Genomic DNA, 23057 nt, shown 5'->3' on the forward strand with positions numbered 1-23057 from the left:
GGGGTCCCAGGAATTTACCCTTAATCAAGAGACGATGAGTGGATAAGCACACCTACTCATAAACCTCAAAGGAGCTGGGACTTCTCACCGGCGGGATTCTCAGGTAAGCTCTGCCTCTTATGCCTCAAGCCATAAATCTCGATAAATCTCTTTATAGAGAAAACTAAATGCAAGCGTCCACTTGGCTACTTACCAGTTGTGTGAGTTCAAACAATCCTGTTTTTTCTCCTTTCCTCTGTCAAGTGGTGTTATAATAATAGTTTCCATGTCATTGGGCGGCAGGGCGTTTACATCAAAATACAGCTTCTAAAGCACTGGGCACCAGTCTTGTCTCACTGGCTTGACGCATCAAAGTTTCTGTCTTGCTTATACCGCCGGACAGCGCCCTGATGCGCGGTGGCGGGGCGGGGGTGGGGGGAGTATAATTCTCTGCATCCTCTCTGGCCAATTGGAATCTGCGAATGAAAAATGTTAAATTATGAGCCCAGTCATCACACACTCCTAGGAGTTATTTCTAGCCAAATAACCAGAGACACAGATACCACAGCTGATGCAAGGGGATATCCACTCTCACCCGTTTGCAAGGACGGGCCCCTCGAGATGACCTAAGTGCTTAATGGTGCGGGGGCGGGGGGTGTAAAGGGGCTGCGTTTCTCCCAACTGCTGTGGTTTATTTCCTTGTGGAAGGAGCTTTTTATATACAGGAGCTTTTTATTCCCGTCTCCTCACTTACTCCTCGCATGCTTTTGTGATAGAAATTTGGGGCGAGAACTGACTGTAGGGTCCTGCAACTTCTTTCCGTCTAAGGAATAGGCAACCCACAGGAGACGTGTTCTCAGTGGGGTTCAGTCTTGAAGTCAGTTTGGCAGTGAGGGCTCCGTCCCTGTGGGCAGAGACTCTCCGTACCTGTAACAAGCAAATGAAACAGCCTAATAGTGGAATTCCTCACCGGGTTATCCAGGCACCCACTCACGTAGGCTAACTTTATCTTACAAAATGATTTACAAAGGTGAAATTGAACGCACCGTCTGCCTTAATCCTTCGTATTATTTCTCAATTAGTTTAGCCGTATTTAAGGGGATGCAATTGCGGTGTCTATCAATCATTCTGAAAGTGTAGTCTCTGCAGCAGTGGCATCAGCATTACCTGGGAACATCTTAAAAATGCAAATTGGACTCTACCCAGATCGACCGAATCAGAAACTCTGTGGGTGGTGCCCAGGGGGTGGTGTTTGAACAAGTTCTCCAGGTGGTACCCATGCATGCGGAATTGGCAAGCACGCATTCTTTGGCACACACACACAATACTGGATGATGAAAATATACTAACATGTAACTAGTAATTGTCTTGGAGAGGTGGGGCTGTAGATGTGTGTGTGTATGTTTCAGTGTTAGTTAATGTTAAATTATCCCATTTTTCAGGTATTTTTGTGGATTTCTTGGCTTATGTTCATCAATAAATCCCATAGGTTGGAGCAGCAATTCTTGCTGTCTTTTGGGGTGAATTATCAGCTTTAAATTTATCACAGCTAGGCAGGGTTAGAGATATTTGTAGTTTAGGAGCATAGATACATGTTTCCATTTAAGAATTTCTTTATTTTTAAATAATTACCAATTTACAGGAAATTGCAAAGATAGAATCGAAAGCAATCAATTTTTGAATATTATCCAGATATCTTGCAACCTCGATCTAACTGCTTATCAATTCCTGGAGTTTCTGTTTTGTTTTGTTTGTTTTGTTTTACAATTCCTGGGGATTTTCTTTATAGAGAATCTCTTCCTATAGGAACAGCCTGTCATGTTTTACTCTTGCTGCAGGCCGATGTTCAGAAATAAAATTTCCTAAGATTTCTCCTAGTTAATATTTTCCTCTTTAGCCTCTGTCTCTTTTTCGCTTATACCTCAGGACAGGGCTCTGGTGATTGTCAAGGAAGTTGTGATGCAGCATAGAGACAGGTAAACATGCCCAAGGGAAGGAAAAAGTTTGTGGGAGGTGAAAAAATTCCCAACTTGGGCCAACCGATAATCAACTAATTTATCTATCCCCAGCCCTGAAAAAGGGGGAGGCATAATCAGTAGAATCATCCCCTGGTTTATATTCAAGGTAAAATGTCATATTACAGTGAAACAGAAAATAAGCCTACAGTTCAACCAATTTTGAAAAATGCACATGTCTGTTAATTGTGCCCTGGGCACGTTTCTATCATTCGAGAGGGTTCTTCTACCCTCTTCTCGTCAACCCCTCCTCTGACTACTATTCTACTATTTTACAGCGTAGATCAGCTTTGCCTGTTGTAGACATGCACACACACGGAGTCGCACTGTGCATATTTTTTGGTGTCTTGCCTCTTTTATTAGCATAATGTTTTGAGATTCACCGACAATGTTGCATGTATCATGCGTTTTTGTTTTTGCTGCCAAATGGTATTCCAAGGTCAGAATACACCACCAGTTTAGCCATTTGCTTGGTGATGGGCACCTGGACTATTTCTAGTTTTTGGCTATTATGAATAAGACCATTATGGACATTCTGATACAAAGAGATTTGTGGATATGATGTCATTTCTCTCGGAGTAGAGTTGTTGTGTCATTGGGTAGATGTGTCCTTTATAAGGAACTGCCAGTCCTTAGACACAACAGCAGTACAGCAGTGTGAGGGGGTTTTTCTGCTATCACAACCCTGCCAACATAGAGTGTTGCCAAGAGTCTAAAGGTCTTGATGAAAAAGTTATTAGTCTTGATAAGCCAACTACCTTTGTTGGTTCACTGTCTTAATTTTAGGAGCAAGGATTTTCTGAAGCACATAGCTAAGTTATTTTTATCTGGCCTCAGTATTCCTTAGCATAGCACAGAAACGTCTTCCCAACCCCTCTATCATTTGGGTCAGGGAGAGGTAATTATATTAATTTCCATTGTTGACAGAGTATTGGGCAGTCTGTCTATCCATCTATCTCTCTATCATGCATTCAAATATGTACACGTAAATGTACGTGTATAAATTATACACTAGAGGAATTGAATCACGAGATTGTTGTGGGAATGGCAAGTTCAAAATCTGTGTGGCAAAAGCCAGCAGCCTGGAGATTCGGGGAAGGGCAGACATCATGAGTCCAAAATCTGCAGGACAGGCCAGCAAACTGGAAACAGAGGCAGGGTTTCTATTTCAGAGCCTTGAGCCAGAATTGCTTCTTCTTTGGGAAACTTCGGTCTTTGTTCTTAAGGTTTTCGATTGATTGACTGAGGCCCACCCACATTGTGGAGGGTATTCTGCTTTTCTTAAGTCTACTGATTTAAACACCAGTCACATCTAAAAATTACCTTCATAGCGGCATATACATTGCTGTTTCACCAAATAATTTGGGGCCAGAGCCTGGCCAAGCTTGCACATATAATTAACCATCCAGATGGACACAGAATCGCTGTTAAATCCTGTTTACTTCTAGCTATAAATAATATTAATCCAAGCATAAATTTATTTTTAAGACTAATCTAGTCATCTTATTAAGAGATTTGTTTCTAACAGGAGTTCTTCTGTAGTGCGGTGGGTTATGGAACTAGCATTGTCGCTGCTGTGGCTCAGGTCACCACCGTGGCATGGGTTTGATCCCTGGCCCGGGAACTTCCACAGGCTGTGGGCATGGCCCGAAAAAATGAAGAGATTTATTTCTAATAAAACTTGACTTTCTATATTTGATATTGTTTATCAAAATTGATAATATATTTACAATGTTTTCTCAACTGTTCTGATAAAAATCATCATAACAAATGAATAAAGGAACATTTTAAAACTTATGGGTGCCAGCATAAAACTGATTTATGATTTCGTTGTAGAAAATGATAATAGGGTTATCAATAAAATATTTTCAAACCTAATGTTTCATATTGATATAAAATCTGGGGAAGCTTTATTTTAAAATGTCAGTACTTACAAAGGTCTGGAAATTATACCTTTTGCAACTATTTTAATAAGTATAAAATTTTAGGTATTAATAAAAATGTTTAAGGGATTACATTGTTACTCAAGTTCTTTTGGAAGATACTGATGCAAAATATTGAAGGTGACAAGGATTAAGCCCCATACTCTCTCCCTAAGGGAAGCCATCATGGTACAAGGAAAAATATACAATGATGTTTGTTAAAAATGTCAGACAGACTTTATTCAGGACCTTCATTATAAGTAGAGGGGCCACTGCAATGGGATGTTACAGAGGAGGAGAGACATGGGGCTCAGATCCAAATGCAGCGTGAGCAACGTGGGGATTCAGTGGGAATTCACAGCCGAGCAGCAGGGGGAAGTCGGCGAAAATCACCAGGACGAAACGTCAGCAGGAAGGGGATCCTGGCTACACCAGCCTAACAGGATTTTTGCGGAATGAAGGCAGGTCGGGGTGAGCAGACGCCACATGGGAGGTGATGGAGGATGAGGATCCTGGTCAGACACTGCGGATACCAGGTATCGAGGCGGGGGATTCTGATTAAACGGATCTCGCAGGGTTCCCGCTAACACTGGATTTTATTAGGGACGTCCACAGATGGGCCTGGGAGAAGGCTCGATCCCCTGACTAAACTCTGATCAAGCACAAGAATCTTCGTCCGTGTCAAGAGACAACATTCTGTCAACAGCTGAGGAGAAAGAGCACTTGTATCTTCTTATCTCTTTTTTTAAAAAAGACCTTCATCGAGGTTTAATTACATGCAAAGCACTGAACATATGGAATGTGTACAATCTGATGAGTTTGAACACATGCAAATTCCTGTGATACCATCACCACAATCAAGGTAGCAGACTATCCAATACTTTCCAGAGGTTCCCTGTGTTCCTTTGTTTTTTTGGGGGGGGTATGTGTGTGTGTGTGTGTGTGTTAAAAACACTTAACATAAGGTCTCTCTATCCTTTGAACAAATTTTGAAGAACACACTTGTACATTGCTCCCTAGGTCCTATGCCGAAGATGTGGAAACAACCCCACCCAAGTTCCCTCAACAAATACCTGGATGAGGAATAAGGGTGCATACATACAACGTAGTCATAACACTTTAACTGGATTATGTTGGTGGAACTTTGTGCAGCCATCTTCCTGCATTGCCATATTTTTTATATTATCAGGAGTTGCTTCATTTGCATCTATTGTTCTAGGGAATCTAGTTTCCTAAGAAAATACTTGACGTTCTTTCCTCTCCACTTCGGGAGATTCCAGCTGAGTAAGTCCGGAAAAGGACCTGGGCCCCTGTACTTTCATGTATACAGAGGCTTGACTCTAAGTCACTGTCTCCATCCCTACGAGGAAAATAAGGAAACACACTCGAAGGCAGAATGTTTTGTTCCTGATCACACGATGGAATTCTAGACACAGATGCTCAGACTCTTGAGGTCTGCGTGGTCTTTCTTATTCTGTAGAGACCTGGGATTCTCCCTAACATCTTTTGGTTAATGCTGTTCACTGCGAATGATATTTTCTATAGTTTTGTGCCAATAGGTTTCGCAAGTGTGAATTTATAACCTGTTTAACAGACTCTATTTTTTCAGTTGCTGGGTAAGCTCCCCTTCTCCTTAGTAAATAAATAGTCTGAGATTTGGATTTCAAAGAAAACTCCTAGATAGACATTATACGTATTAAGTGGGAAAATGTGTGTTGAGTGATATGTTGAGTGTTGTGTGTGTGTGTGTGAGATCCACTGTTGTTACCTACATGATTGTTGGTGGATGGAAGATAAAAAGGGATGTATACCCTGTGGAAACATTTATGAATAAGCAGGGGAGAGATACTTAAGAGTTTTTATTTATTTATTTATTTTTGGCCACCATAGGGAGTTCCCGGGCCAGGGATCAGATCCAAGGCACAGGTGTGACCTCAGCTGCAGGTGTAGCAACACCAGATCCTTAAGCCACTGTGCCCGCTTGGGACCTAACCTGTATCCCAGTGCCCCCAAGATACTGCTGATCTCATTTCAGAACTCCTAAGTGTGATTTTTTTAAAAAGAGGAAGTCAGGTGCTGCGGAAAGAGCACAGAATTGAGTCATACAGACCTTGAATTTTAATCCTGATTCTTCTGTTTACTGGCTGTGTGACCATGGGCACAATACCTAGCAAACAGTAGGGCCTGGGTATATTTGGATGCTGTTATTCTTTTAAAGAGCTTGCAGGATATTTAGGAGGCATGTATGCATTTGAGTGTACGACTTCTCAACTGTATCACACTAACAGTCTCCTGCTATTTATGTAGAAAATAGTCTCTCTAAGAATTTGCCAACCTCATCACATAATCCAACATCTTCACAGTGACAAGTGAGCGTTATCTAAAATTTATAATGATTATAGCTACCATTTATTGGCACTGGCTATTTTTCTGATTCCATGTTATTTCTGACATAAAAATCTTGCTTGGACTTCCTCAGTGGTTTAGTGGGTTAAGGATCTGGTATTGTCACTGCTGTGGCTCTGGTTACTGCTATGGCACGGGTTTGATCCCTGACCCAGGAACTTCTGCTTGCCATGGGTGTGGCCAAAACAAAACAAACCTTTCTGGGGAGACACCATACCGTTTTTCACAGAAGCATTACCATATTACATTCTCATCAACACTGCACAAGAGTTCTAGTAGCTCCACATTCTTGCCAACACTTCTTTCCTGTGTTTTCTTAAATTATTCTTTAAATGTTTATAATAGCTATCCTGATGGGGTGAGGTGGTATCCCATTGCCTTTTTTTTTTTTTTTTTCTTTTTAGGGCCACATCTGCAGCATATGGAAGTTCCCAGGCTAGAGGTCGAATCAGAGCCACAGCTACAGGCCTAGGTCGCAGCCACAGCAACCCCAGATCCAAGCTGCATCTTTGGCCTACACCGCAGCTCACAGCCACGCCAGATCCTTCACCCACTGAGAGAGGCCAGGGATCGAACCTCCATCCTCGTGGACACTATGTCTGGTTCTCAACTTGCTGAGCCACAACAGGCACTACCCCCACTGTGTTTCTGATTTGCATCTTCTTAATGATTAGTGATGTTGAGCATCATTTCACGTGCTTACGGGCTATTCGTGTATCTTCTACGAAGAAGCATCTGTTCAACTTTTTTTGCCACTTTTGAATGGGGTGCGTTTATTTTTTTGTTTGTGAGCTTTAGGTGTTCTTTATATAATCTGGATATTAATCTTTATCCATATATGATCAGCAAATATTTTCTCCCATTACATAGGTTGCCTTTTCATTCTGTTTTGATGTAGTTAAATTTATTTCCCTTTTTGCCTGTGCTTTTGGTTTTATATCCAAATCATTGCCAAGTCCAATATCATGAAAAATTTCCCCGTGTTTTCTTCTAAGAGTTTTCTATTTTCAGCTGTTATACTTAGGCCTTTGACCCATTTTGAGTTACTTTTTTTCCGTACGGTGTAAAGTGAAGGTCTAACTTCGTCACTTTGCATGCGGATATCCATTCCCAGCAGTGTTATTCAAAGGACTCTCTCCATTGAGTGGTCTTGGTGGTCCTTCTGAAGATCATTTAACCCCAGACACGAGGGTTTATTTCTCGGCTCTATTCTATTCATTTGGTCTGAATGTCTATCTTTATGTCAGTATCATATTCTTATGATTGCTCTCGCTTTGTAGTAAGTTTTGAAATCACGAAGTATGAGTCTTTCAGTTTTCTTTTTTCCCCCCAATATTGTTTGGGTTATTCAAAGTACTTTGAAGTTCTATATGAATTTTAGGTGTTTTTTTTTTTTAAATCATTGAATTTTTTCATGCTGTTGTTTTGCTTTGTTTTACTTTTTAGGGCCACACCTGTGGCATATGTACGTTCCCAGGCTAGGGGTCCATTTGGCCCTGCAGCTGCCAACCTACACCACATCTCACAGCAACACTGGAACTTTAACCCACTGATCAAGGCCGGAGATTGAACCCAGGTCCTTATGGATACTAGTTGGGTTCATTACCCCTGAGCCATGATATGGGAACACTTTTTTTTAAAAAAATAGGAATTTCATTGATTCTGTTCCTTCCCTTGGGTAGAATTTACATCTTAATGACATTAAGTCTCTCAATCCATGAACATGGGGTGTGTTTCCATTTATTTATGTCTTTAATTTCTTTCAGAAATGTTTTATGGTTTTCATTGAGCAAATTATTCACTTCCCTGATTCATTCCTGAGTGTTTTTACTTTCTGATACCATTGTAAATCGATTTGTTGTTGTTGTTGTCCTTTTAGGGCCACACCCACGGCATATGGAGGTTCCCAGGCTAGGGGTCTAATCCGAGCGGTAGCCGCCGGCCTACGCCAGAGCCACAGCAACTCCGGATCCTTAACCCCCTGAGCGAGGCCAGGGATCGAACCGCAACCTCATGGTTCCCAGTCAGATTCGTTTCCACCGTGCCACGATGGGAACTCGGGAATATTTTTTTTTAATTTCCTTTTTAGGTTGTTCATTGTTAATGTATAGAAATGGAATGATTTTTCTTTTCTTTTCTTTTTTTTTTTTTTTTTTTGCTTTTTAGGGCTGCACTTGCAGCATATGGAGGTTCCCAGGCTAGGGGTCCAACTGGAGCTACAGCTGCTGGCCTATGCCACAGCCACAGCAACATCAGATCCAAGCCGTGTCTGTGACCTACACCACAGCTCACAGAAACGCTGGATCCTTAAGCTACTGAGCGAGGCCAGGGATTGAACCAGCAACTTCATGGTTCCTAGTCGGATTTGTTTCCACTGCGCCATGATGGGAACTTCCCCAAAATGCAATGATTTTTGTGTGTTGATTTTGCATTCTGCTACTTGGCTGAATTCATTTATCAGTTCAAACAGGGTTTTTTTTGCAGACTCTTTAGAATTTTCTATGTACAGGATTATACACTCTGTGAACAGAGATGATCTTACTTCCTTTCCAATAGGGATGTCTTTTATTTATCTTTCTTGCCTAATTCTGCTGGTCAGAACTTTCGGTGTTAGGCTGCATAGAAGTGGCCAAAATGAACCTCCTGACCTTGTTGCTGATGGTTGAGGAAAGGTTTTCCCTCTTTCACCACTGAGTATGATGTTCCTTCTGGGTTTTCATAAATGGCTTTTATTATGTTGACATAGTTTTTCCTCTGTTCTTAGTTGCTGAGTGTCTTTATCATGTGAGGATTTTGAATTTTGTCATTTTTTGGGGGGGTCTTTTGTCTTTTTCTTTTAGGGCCACACCCATGGCACATGAGGTTCCCAGGCTAGGGGTCCAATCGGAGCTACAGCCACAGGCCTACACTAGAGCCACAGCAAACGTGGGATCCGAGCCATGTCTGCAACCTACACCACAGCTCACGGCAACACCGGATCCTTAACCCCCTGAGCGAGGGCAGGGATTGAACCCGCAACTTCACGGCTCCTAGTCGGATTTGTTTCCACTGCGCCATGACAGAAACTCTGTCCTGTGTTTTTTTTTCTGCATCAGTTGAGATGGGCCTGTGGTTTTCCTCCTTTCATTTTACCAATGTGATATATTATTTTGATCAATTTTTATGTTGAAACATTCTTTCAATCCAGGAATCAATCCTGGTTCATGCTATATAATGCTTTTAATGTGCTACCGAATCCTGTTTGCTGATATTTTGCTGAGGATTTTGCATCAGTGTTCATGGAGGAAACTGGTCCTCGGTTTCCTTTTCTCGCAGCGTCTTTGGTGTCGGTATTAAGGCAGCGTTAATCAGTCTTTGCCTAGCAGTGCAGAGTTTCTCTCTTCACATGCGCTATTTAATAGTCAGAGCATTTTCAAGGGGCTTAATTCGACGATTGTGGAGCTCTTTTCCTTCATAGTTCCCTTCCTTCTGGAGCTTAGCCTTTCATCTTCATGCCACCTGATCCTCCTGAAAGTTTTCATGTCTTCTCAACCGGCTTTTTTGGGTTTTGTGTGTGTTCTCTGCCGACAGTTAAAAAATTTGTCTCCTAGGTGATTGTAGGGCTTGCCTCATTAATTTTATGGTGTTTATTTCCTAAGATTTGTAAGATGTTATTTCACATATTTTTCTTATCACTGCTTATTGATGTTGGGTCCTATCTTTGTTACTTCATCACAGCTGGAATCAGAAGTTTCATCCATTGTTTGAATTTCTCATGCCAAGAAAATAGCAGGTGAGTAAAGTTGCTTCTATCTTAGCAGGAGTAATCTATGCTTATCTTCAGGAAGCGGGAGAGCTAACGTCACACAGAGGAGGTAGGGAAGAAAATGTTTGTTTATAGCATCAGTTAATCTCAGCTGGTCGGGTTGACTGAAGGCTTATCTCCAGAGCTATTTGAGCCTTGGTAAATTAGGTGGAATCTATCAGCCGAAGATATATGACGTTCTGAAACCATGGGTCTGTGCGTTGTTACAGAGCAAGAAGTATCAGGCTGTCTTCACTGCTTAGGAACGATACTTTTATTTAAGATTAGCAGCAGATTGTGGTGGCAGCTGAATGTAGGGGATGTCAGGATTCAAAGATTAAGTCTGGTCACATAGCAAGAAGAGATACATGTGAACAGCTCAGCACGAGACCCCTGCTATAGGGAGATTTGGGGCTTCTTAGCACTAGGGTGCTTCACGGAACAGTCCTGGTGGTTTGAGATCTGAAGACAATGTATACCCTGTGTGATGCACCCTGTGGGTAGACCAAGAAGCCTGTTCCTCAGAGCTGCAACCCCCTCTTAATACTTAACCTTCTTCTGTCATTATTGTACTATGTCCTTTGTAATAAAGCTATTTTTAAGTATAAACTAAGTCTTCTGAGTCATTTCAACAAATATGGAAAGTTCTTAGTATGTAATTTACACAGTTTGGCACTTAGATGATCCATTAGGATTTCACTTGTTGCTCCATTTCTCTGTTTAAGGAACACTTCAGTGATACATTACTTACGTCTAATAAAATATATAGTCAAAGTATAGTTTGATGCATTTTTAGAAACGTCCACAATGTAATCATGCCACATTCAAGAGAGAACCTTTGCATGGCCTCCAAAACCTCCCTCTTGTCCCCTGATGTCCCCTTTGTGAAATATTAACAGCAAATGGGAAAACGCAGCATCCATGGTTTGAGGAGGCCTTGGTGATAAAAATTGTACCTACCTCAGGGACAAGGATCTCAGTCATCATGTGAGTTTAGCTACACAGGTTCACAGAGATGCTGTGACAGGAAGAGCTGAAAGCTTGAGGAATCTAGAGTAAATAGGAGACGAGGGAGAAGGTTAAGGTTAGCCGTGGTCTTAAGATCTGCTGTGAGGTCACCAGGAAAAGACAGCTTGCAGGCGTCTAGATTCGTTTACTCTTCAATGCACACGCAGCAAGCAGTGCACGGGGCGGTGTACAGCTGATGCTCTGGTGGCCCCCAGATCTCCCTTCAAGACTGAGTCACCCACTCCCCAAGTTGCCAAGAGCATCAGTGGTTACGATTTCTTAGCTAAGTGTCTTTATGGGAATTGTGTGCAGCCAAAGCAAGCTCCTCGTCAAAGGTCCTGCATCCCTGTCAGGGAGACGGGCAGCCCGTACTGATGGCTGGCCTGCAGGGTATGAAGGTCTGCACCCCACCTCCCCATCTCTAGCCCCCGTTTCCTGGTAGAAAAACCCTAAGGGACCATTCCTCGCACCCACTTTTGTTGTTGCTCCATTACAGTTCAACAATTCTTCCTGCTAAATCCTGCTTCATTCATTTGCCCATTGGCGTTGATCCCAAGTCTATACCCCGATAAACTTCCCATATGCAGTTCTACATCTTAGAGACAGTTTCTCAGACGCCTCATCTAAGACAGCATTTTATTCTGTGCTTTCCACAAAGGGAAAAATCCCCTAATGTCTAACAAAAAGTGATTACATTTGCTAGTAAGTTAGGTAAATTAAACACAACCTAAATGAATTGAGCAACACCTATAATCATGGATCAGAAGTCTCAATATATCAGTTGTCTTTAATCAAAATCCCGACAGGTTTTTTTAAAACTGAAAATTGTTAGGTGAGTCTAAAGTTGATGTAGGTGAAGGAATAACAACGTTTGAATCCTGTAAAACTCTTTGCTCTGGTCCAGGAACAGATTGATCCGGACAGTTGCATACAATGGAAAAAATATTTACTAAACCTCCAAGTGTTAGAGATGTACTGAGGGAAAAAATCTGGATGGCCCTGGAGGCTCATTTCTTTTCTTTTCTTTTTTTTTTTTTTTTGTCTTTTTACGGCCGCACCTGGGGCACAGGGAAGTTCCCGGGCTAGGGGTCGAATCGGAGCTGTAGCTGCCGGCCACAGCCACAGTCACAGCCACGCAGGATCAGAGCTGTATCTGCGACCTACACCACAGCTCACGGCAAGGCCGGATCCTTAACCCACCGAGCGAGGCCAGGGATCGAACCTGCAACCTCATGGTTCCTAGTCGGATTCATTAACCACTGAGCCACAACAGGGACTCCAGCATCTCTTGATATTTTAGAATTATTCACCTTTCCATCTAAGTTACTTCATTAATCTTTCTGTTTCTGTAAAAGAAGCCATAGTAAAAAGCCAAAAACAAAGAGGTCGGTTGCCTTGTTTGGAGTGTATCAAGGAGGAAAAGAGCTGAGCGTAGGCACAGCAACGCGGGGTGGGGATGGGAGCACCTGGAGGACGGGGAGGCAGCCTTGGGCCTTGGGGCCTGCAGGGGAGGGCGAAGGCCCCGGGGAGGCTTCCTGGGGCCTTCCCACTGAAAAGGCCTGACCCTTGCTGAAGCTCTCAAACGGAAGAACAAATCATGAGCTCCACACCCAACCAACCACGGGCCCCTTGAATGCTAGCACTCCAAAGGTCCTTTCAAATCAATCTGCTCCAAACCAAATTCATCCACGCCCAGCCACCACGTTCCACCCTCATGCATCAAAATTACTCTTCTGCCCTTCAGCCATACCGCAAATCATGTTCTCTACAATCACCTAGCCAGTGGAATGCTGAAATCTGGGAGACATTTTCCAAGTCTTCAGTTTCCTCAATTTCTTCATTTTTATCAGTTTTACATCCCAAATAGATTTCAAATCTTTCCAATTACGCATTGCCTGCTCTGCTACTACTTTAGGTTCCCATCGTACTCCTCCCTGATGATATGTATGTATCATTATATTTTTACGTTAACATATATCCATATGGTCTATGTATTTGAGCATAAATAGACATAATCATGCATATAAGTCGATAAAATCATGCATGCATATACGCTCACTTACACATACACATGCCCTGTGCATGTACACATGATTAGGCTGTGCATGCGTGTTTATATACACACGCATATGGACATATATTTCAATGCATATAAGCACACAGACATAAATATGTACAATAATTTATAAATATATGCACATATATTTGTGCATACATATATTTTTATATACATAGCTATGTATTATAACACACATGTATTATATGAGATTTAAGTATATAGATGTGTGTATGCATATATACACTAAAGTATATATTACAGATATTCCTTGAAATAACAAACTTCATAATTTTGCCTTTGTTTCTCTCTATAGCTCATTTTCCATCATTTTCTCACCATGGCTCCCATTCTAGTCGCAGTAGTAAACTATTCCAAGTTTTCCGCATGGACCTTCCTCTCTCATATCTCTTTCCAGCAGTTGGTCCCTCAACCTGGAAAACCTACTCTGCTCCTTTTCTTAAGTGGGCTAACTGTTCATTTTTTTTCCCAATTCGTTTACTTATGTCTTTTTTTTTTTTTTTTTTGCCTTTTCTAGGGCCACTCCCATGGCATATGGAGGTTCCCAGGCTAGGGGTCCAGTCGGAGCTGTAGCTGCCAGCCTACGCCAGAGCCACAGCAACACAGGTTGCACGTCTGCAACCTACACCACAGCTCACGGCAACGTTGGATCCTTAATCCACTGGGCAAGGTTGGGGATTGAACCCGCAACCTCATGGTTCCTAGTCAGATTCGTTAATCACTGAGCCACGACGGGAACTCCCCTTTTTTTCATTTTATTATTATTATTTTTTAATAGTTATTTCCCCAATACAATTTTTTTTCTACTGTACAGCATGGTGACCCAGTTACACATACATGTACACATTCTATTTTCGCACATTGTCATGCTCCATCCTAAGTGACTAGACATAGTTTCCAGTGCTACATAGCTGGATCTCATTGCTAATCCATTCTAAAGGCAATAGTTTGTATCTATTAACCCCAAGCTCCCCAACCACCCCACTCCCTCCCCCTCCCCCTTGGTCATTTTGTTTTAAGACTCCTCCTGGCCATTGGCATCTCACAGGAGCCTTCCTTGAATGCCTGATCCAAATGTAGCGCCTCTTGTTTGTGCTCAGCATTCAAAACAAACGTCTTTATCACAGCCCTTTTCCTTTGCACGGATGGCATGCAATGTACAAATCAGATCACATGCTGCTGCCTTTCAGAGCAAGTCATGTTAGTGCTTGCGACGTTAGCCCAGTGATGCTGGGTGCATCACCAAAGGTGAACAACCCTCCTACCCACAGGGTGAAACAGCCCGTCTCCTTGGAACTTCCCTCGGAAAGAACCATAAGATCAGGTGGCAAAGCCAGGTGCTCGGAGCGGGGTGGCTCCCGAGAGAAGGGACTTTGGTAGGTAGCTGTCGGATCGCCATCAGACGCCTGCACTGTGGGAACATCAGGTGACTCAGCTGGAGCTCACTTTTGGGGACAACAAAGGGCTGACTTGGGAACCCAGGCTCAAGTAAGTCTAAGATTCAGGGGCACAGTTCTCTCTTCATAGATGGCCTCCCTTCTTCCACCCTCCCTCTTCCTGTCCCGGCATTTCCAGGATCTTGACAGACCTATATTTGAAGATTATGAGACTTCTGAGTTTCCAAAGAATGGGGTGAACTGAGAAGTCTCATTCACCTTCAGGGAAAATCTTTTCTCCATTTTTCTTTGTTGGTCATTTGCAACTCAGTCTGCCGTGTGTGTCACAGCACATGTTGGGCTTAATGTCTGGAGTCTGGCTGGATCAAGAAAATATGATTCTCATGCCTGCTGCTCCCCAGTCACATAGTTGTAGTGTGACAGGTTCCTGTTGTACAAGAATCATTGCAACCCAGGGTTCGGGTTCCTCTTCTCTGATGTGGCTAGCCGAGATTGACAAAAACAGAGATAAAGAGAAATGCCTCCCTGTGCGATAGATAGTTACGGTGAGTTTTAAATTGCCATACTTGCAAAGTCGTTGGCTTTCAAAATGTAACATCAATGACCTTCATAAAAAATGTTTTAACTCAGTCACTCTCGACAGACAAGCAGTGTGTAACAGAAACACTTTAATTTTGCTTAAAAAAAAAAACCCATAATTAACAGAATAGGTGTAGATTAGGCACTATTGTTTCCCTGATACAGGGAAATTGCTGTGATCACACTGGTTTAAAGATGTGCATCTAGAAGTTCCCATCGTGGTGCAGCAGAAACAAACGAATAGGAACCATGAGGTTTCAGGTTTGATCCCTGGCCTCACTCAGTGGGTTAAGGATCTGGTGTTGCCATGAGCTGTGGTGTAGGTTGAAGACGCAGCTCAGATCCCGTGTTGCTGTGGCTGTGGTGTAGGCTGGCACCTGCAGCTCCAATTCAACCCCTAGCCTGGGGCCCTCCATATGCCCCAAGTGCAGCCCTAAAAAGCCAGAAACAAATAAATAAATTAAGAGAGAAGGAGAGAGTAGAGTTGCCAGGTTAGTAAATAAAAATTACGGGATGCCAAATACCGCAGAGAAGATATGTGTACTAAAAATCATCACTCTTTGATATTAAAATATAACCAGGAGTCTCACACCTTATCGGGCCACACGACTTGATGGTTCATGACGGCGTCAAAAAGATGGGGCGAGATGTGTGATTTCTGCAACTTCTTACTCCTGTTACCACGGTTTCAGTCTCATTTCTTATCACGGAAACTATAGGACAATCTTTCTCCAGCTACGTCATTGTTATGCTCCTCCTTCAAAGGATGAAATCAGGGTCAGGTATGAACTTTTCTGCTTCTAAGCGATGCCAATGCCAGCGAAAGCAAGAGGCAAACGAGAGGCACAAGCCCGTTTGACCACGGTTTCGACACTAACACACAGTCATGTAACGAGGACGTGTGCTCTCAGATCCGGCTTGTGGTTGGGAAAAGTGAATGATTTCCAACCAGCACGTCTTCTTGATCGTGTCCTCAGATTTGTGTGAGGTTCCAGGAAGAAGAAACAATGAGAAGACCTAATGCTTGTCCTTGGGAACCAGGACACGTATGAGTGAGACAAATATCTTTCAGAAAAATTTTGCATTTCTTTTTCTCGGAACTGCCTGTTTTATGTCTTTACTCCAGGTCCCCTTTGCACCATTGGTCTTCCCCTCATTGCTTTTTAAGAACTCAAATATCGGGAATTCCTTTTTTATCGGTTATACCTATTTTGCATATTTCTGATCAGTTCAAAATTCAGTCTATTGATGCGTTCATTATATGTTGAATACACAGAGGGTTTTTTTTTATTCTGACTTTTTATTTTGTGAATTATGAAATTTCCCAAGTCCCCCCTTTATTTTGTCCTTCTTTTTATCCTCATTGACTTTTTTAACATTTACTGCTTTATTTTCTAGAGCGGTTTTAGATTTACAGAAAAACTGTGTAGAAAGTACATAGAGTTTCCACGTAACCCCATCCTCCCTTTTTCCCGCGAACCCCTAAAGTTTCCTCTTCTATAAATGTCTTCTATGATGTGGTGCATTTATTGTAATTGATGAACCAATATTGGTAGATTATTATTTTAAAAATGTTTACAATAGGGCTCACATTTTGTGCTGTTAGGTTCTCTGGGTTTTAACAAATTGCTATATAAATGAGCTCAAAAGGCCTCTGTAAATTGGTCCCATGTTGCTTACTTTTTGTGTATGTGTTTTTTTTTTTTTTTTTTTTTGTCTTTTGTCTTTTTCAGGCCACACCCGTGGCATATGGAAGTTATCAGGCTAGGAGTCGCATCGGAGCTGTAGCCACTGGCCTACACCACAGCCACAGCAACGTGGAATTCGAGCCGCATCTGCGACCTACACCACAGCTCACGGGAATACCGGATCTTTAACCCACTGGGCATGGCCTGAGGTCGAACCCGCGTCCTCATGGATGCTAGTGGGGTTCGTTAACCACTGAGCCACGACGGGGACTCCAGTGTTGCTTACTTTTTTGCAACAGGCTGAGACCCTTAGCTCAGAAGCCTGTCAGTGTCATACTCAATTTTTTACACATCCAACAGTTTTAAATATATGCCCAATAAGCATACTTGTAGCTGTGCAATGCCTGTCTGGTTTGTGTGCGCTGTGAAACGGCTCCCAACCTCTGCCAACCATCGGAAAGGTAAAGCCTATGGCTACAGAGACCCTAAGCCACGGCTGCCCTGCAGACCGCTGACTCCCCACTGTCCGCACTGCTAGACACTCACGCCCTCTCCAACCCCTCTCTGCCCAGGAGCTCCCCTGCCTTCCTGCCCTTCTGGATGGTGTTCCCTGCGCCTCCAAACAAATGGCCTCATCCTATGAGGCGTATGCAACCCTGTCAAATTCTGCTCCATTAAAGGCTTGCTGTGTGATACCGCCACCACCTCCACGGGGTCAGACCATTGTCCTCCCTCAGCCCTGAAATCCCTCAAATGACATTCATCCTACAGAGTCATTTTACTGCTCTAAAAATACCCTATACGCCACGTATCCCTCCCTCCCCTGCAGCCCTAGCCACGACTGCTCTTTTCACGGTTTCCATAATTCTGCCTTTTCCAGCATGTCACGCAGTGGGGATCACAGGACGTGACCTTTGCAGACTGGCCTCTTTACTTAGCAGTATTCACTTAAGCTGCTTCCATGTCTCTTCGTGGCTTCGTGGCTCATTTCTTTTTATCATGGAAAAATATTCCACTGTCTGGTGGTGCCCCAGTTTGTTTATTCGTTTATCTAGGGAAGGGCGTCTTGACGGCTTCCAATTTGGGGACCAGTGTGAATAAAGATGCTGGGAACATTTATGCGCAGGTTTTTGCGTGGATGTTGTTTTCAACTCATTTGCGTTGTACCTAGAAGCCTTCCTGCTAGAATATATGCATGGCAAGCACTCATTTAGCTTTGTAAGAGACTGTCCAACCGTTTTCCAAAGTGGCTGTACCATTTTGCATTCCCACCGGCAACGAATGAGAGGTTTTTGTTTTTGTTTTTGTTTTTTTTTTTGGTCTTTTTGCTATTTCTTTGGGGCCGCTCCCACGGCATATGGAGGTTCCCAGGCTAGGGGTCCAATCGGAACTGTAGCCACCAGCCTACGCCAGAGCCACAGCAACGCAGGATCCGAGCCGCGTCTGCGACCTACACCACAGCTCACGGCAACGCCGGATCGTTAACCCACTGAGCAAGGGCAGGGACCGAACCCGCAACCTCATGGTTCCAATTCGGATTCATTAACCACTGTGCCACGGCGGGAACTCCCGAATGAGAGGTTTTGATCCACACCTTTGTCAGTATTTGGTGTGTGTTTGAATTTCAGTCACTCTACTAGGCTTTTGGTGGCATCGCACTGCCTTAATTTGTAATCTCTAATGATGCATGATGTTGCGTTCCTTTGTGTGTGTGTGTGTGTGTGTGTGTGTTTACCTTCCATATATCTTCTGTGGTGATGTGTCTGTTCAGATCTTCTGTCCATTTTTTTAATTGGTTTTTTTTTTTTTTTTAAATTGTTGAGTTCATCCATGCTTTTGCCTTCCACGGTGTCAGTTACCCAAGATCAACCATCATTTGAAAAAATTAAATGGGAAATTTTAGAAATAATTTATAAGTTTTAAATTGCTAGCCATTCTGAGGAGCTTGAGGAAATCTCGCACTGTCCTGCTCTGTCCTGTCCAGGACGTGAGTTATTCCTTTATCCAGCATTTTCTACCCATGAGGCACTTAGTAGACATTTTGGTTATCACCACAACTGTCCCAGGATCTCAGTGCTTGTGCTCTATTAACCCTTATTTTACTTAAAAACGACCCCAAAGCACAAAAAGTAGTAATATTGGCAATTTGGATATTCTCTTACGTGCCTAACTTATAAAATAAAGTCCATCAAAGGTATGTCTGTAGGGGAGAAATCTTAGCATGTATAGTGTTCAGTGCTACCTGTGGTTTCAAGAATCCACTGGCAGTCTTGGATTTTGGATACAAATCCTTTCGCCGATATATTTTTTGCATATATATTTTTTCTCAGCCTGTAGCTTGTCTTTTCTTTCACTTAACAAAATTTTGCTGAGCTTTTTTATTTTAATTCATTAAATTTTAATTTTAATTTTAATTTAATGAATTAATGCTTGATCTGGTAAATCCTTTGTTGACCAGATTACAGTTCAACTTATTTACTTGTTTTTAAGTTGCATAATTCAATAATTTCTTCTATTCATTGCTTCTAGATGGTGTATTTGCTTAGAAAGTTTTCTAGGCCACGATCCAAGATTATGACAGACACTTTTATTATTTATTTTATATTTGCAAATTAATCTACCCAAAATTATTTTTATTATAAGGACTGTGACAGAAATCTAATTTTTCCCCCCCAAAAAAATCCAGCTGTTCTTTCATGTATTAAGTAATCCATCTTTCTATACTGATATCAGATTTCATATTTATCATAAGCTAAATCCTCTACATATTTGAATTTCTAAACAGTTTCATTGAATTCTCTTCCCTTGGGCCAATTTCTGATTTTTTTAAAATGGTAATATTTATATAGCACATGTTAATGTCTTGTATATGGGAGTTCCCATTGTGGCTCAGCAATGTAGGCTGCAGCTGTGGCTCCACTTCAGTCCCTGGCCCAGGAACTTGCATATGCTACAGATGCAACAGTAAAAAAAAAAAAGGAAAGAAAGAAAGAAAAAGAAAAAAATATCTCGTATAGATAATCCAGGGTCAGTACACTTTTTTTTTTTTTTTTTTTTTTTGGTCTTTGTCTTTTGTCTTTTAAGGGCCATACCCACAGCATGTGGAAGTTCCCAGGCTAGGGGTCTAATCGGAGCTGTAGCTGCCGGCCTATGTCAGAGCCACAGCAATGCCACATCCTAGCCACATCTTCGACCTACACCACAGCTCACAGCAACCTGGGATCCTTAATCCACTGAGCGAGGCCAGGGATCAAACCTGCAACCTCATGATTTTAATCGGATTCATTTCTACTGCGCCATAACGGGAAATCCTGTTACACTTTTTTTAAAAAGATTTTTTTTCCATAAAAATTTATAGACATGTTTTGTTCTCTGAAATAGTTTGAAGGTATTTTTATATTGATGATCTCAAATTGCCATGCTAAGTTAATCTTGCCTTACTGTTAGTTAATAGAAAATGCTCTAATATTTTCCATATTTTTAAGAAAGTTTTTTCACTTTTTTCTTTGTTTCCTGTTAAGATTGTTATACTCCTGAACTTTTGTTAAAATAAGCATTATGCAATCTTAAAATGTATCAAATTACACATCTAGTTAGATATATAAACCAGTAAAGAAGAATGGTAAAATGATTTTACCTCACATCATTATTATTTTAAAATGGATAGAGAAGTCCTCTTTGTGGTCCAGTGGTAACAAACCCGACTATTATCCATGAGGACGCGGGTTCCATCTCTGGCCTCCATCAGTGGGTTAAATGATCATGCATTGCTGTGGCTGTGGCATAGGCCAGCTACTACAGCTCTGACTCAACCCCCAGCCTGGGAACTTCCATGTGCCCCGCGTGCAGCCCTGGAAAAAAAAAAAAAAGAAAGACAAAAAAAATTAAAATTGACATAAAATAAATGTGGTAATAAGCTTGTAATTATTGTATTTGTGATTATTTGTTACATAATGCACTTAAAATACACTCAAATATAATCAGTGTTTTGCATCCGTAATTCGAGTTTAATTGTTTAAGAGAATAAAATTAACCTCATTGATAGTGTACAGATAGCTCGAATTATTTTCAGAGACATATACTATAAACATTTGACGAAATGGGAATAAACGATTTATGCTTAAAATAGTATTCCTTTCTGCACACAAAGTAATTTTCAATATTTTAAATATTAATGGATTAGTCGATCCGTTAATTGACACATTGGTACTGAGACTCCTTAGCTCCCAGGGGTGAGAAAACCTAAGCTTGGAAGCTCTTTTCCAAGGGGCAATGTAGCAGGAGGGGCTGGGGGAGACAAGAAGGCCACCGCGTGGACGGAACAGAGAGCCAAGGGTTTCAATGATTTCTCATCCTCCCGTCAATGAGTGGGGGTGGGGTGGGGGTGGGGGGAACAAAAATGAGAGGGTGTGAAACGTCTCCCACTCCCACTTCTTACTCTAGTCAGGGACTAGATGTCAACTTCAAGAGTTTCTGACTCTCTAAACTGAAAACATCTGTAGTAGCCCAGGTGCATCCAGAGGGTGAAACAAAAGATGAACTATCTTAATACTCGGACACCCGTAGGAGGCGGCAGTGGTGGTTGAAGACGTCCTACTGGTGATGCTTTAGAGACATGAGAGCCTTTGTGTTGAACATAAAACTTTGATAAGAAGAAACCAGAGAGACTAGAAGAAATTCAAAAAATTAAAATGTAGGAGTTCCTGTTGTGGTGCAGCAGAAACTAATCCGACTAGGACCACAAGGTTTCACGGGTTCGATCCCTGACCTCGCTCAGTGGGTTAAGGATCTGGTGAGCTGTGGTGTAGGTCGCAGATGTGGCTCAGATTCTGCGTGCCTGTGGCTGTGGCGTAGGCCAGCAGCTGTAGCTCCAATTCGACCCCTAACCTGGGAACCTCCATATGCTGTGGGTGTGGCCCTAAAAAGCCAAAAAAAAAAAAAAAAAATTACACTTGTACTTGGTGAGAATTTTCTATACTTGAAGAAAGGTGCGAATTATCCAATGCAAGAAGCACTACAGTGCTTAAGCCAGAAAAAGGAACATACATTGGTACATAGATTTGGTAGAAAGAGAGTCCAGTTAATCTTAAAAGTTGTCTGAGAGAAAGGCTGTTTATCAATCAAGGAACAACTATCAGAGTAGTAGAGATTTTCTTAACAGCAGCAATGGAAACCATGTGTGATATTTCTTAAGGGAAATAATTGGATGAACTGTAATTCAAGTAAAGTACAAAATGAAGGCGTCTTCAGGAAAAATAAGAGAAGTCATCCTCAAAAAAGGAAGATTAAAATGGATATAATCTCAAAAACTTAATAGTGCCTGCTTAGCACAGAGATGTTTTACTAAATTAGGTAATGTTAGTAAATTGGACAGCTTACTGTAAAAACAAGAATAGTTACCAAATTTTGCTCAAGAAAACTATTTTGCTTTATTTTATTTTATTTATTTATTATTTTGTCCTTTTGCCTTTTCTGGGGCCACTCCTGCGGCATATGGAGGTTCCCAGGCTAGGTTCACCAGCCTACGCCAGAGCCACAGCTACTCGGGACCCAAGCCGCATCTGCCACCTACACCACAGCTCACAGCAATGCCAGATCCTTAACCCACTGAACAAGGCCAGGGATTGAACCCGCAACCTCACGGTTCCTAGTCGGATTCATTAACCACTGCGCCACGACGGGAACTCCAAGAAAACTATTTTATCTCAATGTTCATTTGAGTTTGTAAAAGGGAAAAATCTTATCGAATAACTATCCCCAAACAATTTTGAATCTAAATGTATTGTTGCCCTTTTCAAAATTTTACAGTTAAACTTCATGTTTTATTAGGACCTCGAGATGATAAAGAAAAATATGATGGATTTTAAATGATGTAACACTGACTAGGTAATTCTGACATCACATTCTAACAAACGAATGCTTTAAAAAAGGTAAATTTCACTTATGGGTATAAATTTAAAGTTATTAAATAAAATATTATTAAACCAAATTCAACAACTTGTTTAAAGTAATATCTACAAATTATTATATCATGCTAATGTCCAAATTGCTAAATTTTACTGCTAGAAAAGTTATGAGGTAACACTTTTAATCAACGATCTTAACTAGAAAAAAAATGAATTCTATTAAAGATGTGTTTTATACATTGTCTCCATTATATTTTTCCTCTTCTCATCCACTCTGCTTCCATACTGCTTATTTT

The 23057-nt window shown here is 41.7% G+C and overlaps 1 protein-coding gene across 8 annotated transcripts in view; it reads right to left on the reverse strand.

The window, feature by feature from the left end:
• The window catches only part of SLC5A9 (solute carrier family 5 member 9), a 100394-nt gene that overhangs the window by 19708 nt on the left and 57629 nt on the right, over nt 1-23057 (reverse strand). For all 8 annotated transcript variants that reach the window (XR_014805179.1, XR_014805181.1, XM_084959079.1 and 5 more), the window contains 2 exons: nt 11067-11156; nt 194-455 (listed from right to left, as the gene is read on the reverse strand). The gene's annotated coding sequence lies outside the window, so the exon portion shown is untranslated. The remainder of the gene's footprint in view (nt 1-193; nt 456-11066; nt 11157-23057) is intronic.

Source organism: Sus scrofa, chromosome 6 (genome assembly GCF_054392235.1).
Source record: "Sus scrofa isolate SSC_HxYL_T2T_F1_AM1 chromosome 6, Sscrofa_HxYL_maternal_Yorkshire_Landrace_v2.0, whole genome shotgun sequence".
NCBI lineage: Eukaryota > Metazoa > Chordata > Mammalia > Artiodactyla > Suidae > Sus > Sus scrofa.